At 41.4% G+C, this 2,224-nt stretch overlaps 1 protein-coding gene across 1 annotated transcript in view; it reads right to left on the reverse strand.

Moving 5' to 3' along the window:
- LOC107555987 (arf-GAP with coiled-coil, ANK repeat and PH domain-containing protein 3-like) overlaps positions 1 to 2,224 on the reverse strand; it is a 53,490-nt gene that overhangs the window by 6,022 nt on the left and 45,244 nt on the right. The gene's annotated exons all lie outside the window — the stretch shown is intronic.

Genomic DNA, 2,224 nt, shown 5'->3' on the forward strand with positions numbered 1-2,224 from the left:
GACGCAAAACAGTGCTGTGCCTGTGTTTGGAATTATTTTTGTTGGCGAAATTAAGAGACGTCTAAAACGTCTCTTAATTAAGTTCTTGTTTATTGAACTGCTCTTTGTGTGAAATTGATTAACTACATGAAGTGGTATATATTGAGATCATTCTCAATGTATTTTAATAGACTGAATCATGCAGTGAAAGAACGCACTGTAGATGCGCTTCACGTAATATATGTGTGCACTCTGTAGATGTGCTTTGAATTGTATTTTTGCAAAATACTCGATAATGTCAAATCGCACATTGTTAAAACAACAATTACGATATGATCACAGATGATATATATCGCACACTCATAATCAATATTCTAGCAAACCTCCCACAAACCCCTTGCACTGTGGCAGTGAGTTTTACTCCCCACTGTCCGGAACAGCCTTGGCAATGAGAACATGAATTTTAGAACTGAACTGTCTAGGTAGGCAGATCACTAGGTTTCGGAACGGAACTTTTGCGTGATGTTTGTGTGAGTAATTTCTTACCCCGTGTGACCCAGACACGTGGCGTGGTGCAGAGGTGCCCGTCCTCGTATGTCCCTCTGATTGACATCTGCTCCATTCTGCAGCAGTAACTCACAGGCTATCAGAGAGCCCTATGAGAGCGAGCGAGAGAGATCTCAAACATTAGTAAACACCGTTAATTTACCAAACTAGCTGTACATGAAGTATACACTGTAGAATTTTTTTTTAAAGCATTAAAACAAAGATTATAAAATGGATAGTTCCGGTCCTTGATTCTGATTGGTTGAGCCACGTTCAAAGCTGTTATAAATGATTATAAAATGGATAGTTCCGGTCCTTGATTCTGATTGGTTGAGCCACGTTCGAAGCTGTTGTAAATTGCTCTACAAACATACACATTTGTTTACATTTGTGTGTTGCTTTGCAACCACTTTGTTGCAACCACAACCGTTTCTGAGGAACTACATTGTTTGGCGGAAGAATAATGTTTTCATTAATATCTTTACATTTTATTTGCTTTGTTTCATTTTGTGAAACCTTGCTATGTATATGGAATAACTGTTTTATAAAAGCAATAATCCCCATGAAGCCGTGGTTTACAGTGAATTTATAACAGCTAAGGCCCCGATCACACGAACACGTTTTTTAGGTCTGAAAACGCGAGGCGCACCGCACTGCCTTTTTTTGGTGACTTTAAAAAAAAAAAAAAAAAGAGCAGTGTGCTGCGTTTTTTATGTTGCTACGCAAAAACCAAATCAGCTGTGCTGTCAGTCTAATCAAAGGATTATAGCGCGAGCACTCTAAAAATCTTAGTTTTTTTCCATTAAGTAAACTCTCATATTAACAGAAATCATAAAAAATACTGCTCCGGGTAACCCCGGACACAAAAAGTTTCTCTTCCATCATAGCAGTCTTTCGTCATCACAACTCTCCGATCATTCGATTGGACAATGGAAAAAACGCGAATGACGTAGGGCGCTTTTTCTGCTCAGAGTTGCTTTTCAACTTCAGGCACTTCAGTGTGTTCCAGCAAAAACGCGAGGCGCAGCAGGCAGCGAAAACGCTAGGTACATAGGGCGCATAATATTGGGGAAGTCGTGGCCTAAAGGTTAGAGAGTCGGACTCGTAACCCAAAGGTTGCAGGTTCGAGTCTCGTACCGGCAGGGATTGTAGGTGGGGGGGGTGAATGTACAGCGCTCTCTTCCACCTTCAATACCACGACTGAGGTGCCCTTGAGCAAGGCACCAAACCCCCAACTGCTCCCCGGGTGTGTGTTCACGGTGTGTGTGTGTGTTCACTACTGTGTGTGTGCACTTTGGATGGGTTAAAATACAGAGCACTAATTCCAAGTATGGGTCACCATACTTGGCCACATGTCACGTCACGTCACTTTAAACAGCGCGCAGAACGCTCACTGCCAAACGAAAACAATTCACTGCAAAAAACGCGTTCTGTGTGATCGGGGCCTAAGGGGGTTTTAGGCACTGCTTCGCGTCGTGCCTAACAACGCCCCTTAGCTGTTATAAATTCACTGTTAACCACAGCTTCTTGGGGCTAATTGCTTGAAGTACGTTTTACAAGAAAATACATTTTTGGAAAATACCTTTTCTACTTCATACTTGCCATTTCTTTGGAAATATTTGTGAAATTTGAGCAATTTATGAGTGAAAATGGCTTCACAGTGTAGCATTTGGACCAATCAGACACACAACTTTTTGTT

The sequence above is a fragment of the Sinocyclocheilus grahami genome, unplaced genomic scaffold (assembly GCF_001515645.1).
Source record: "Sinocyclocheilus grahami isolate Dianchi unplaced genomic scaffold, SAMN03320097.WGS_v1.1 scaffold552.1, whole genome shotgun sequence".
In the NCBI taxonomy this organism is placed as follows: domain Eukaryota; kingdom Metazoa; phylum Chordata; class Actinopteri; order Cypriniformes; family Cyprinidae; genus Sinocyclocheilus; species Sinocyclocheilus grahami.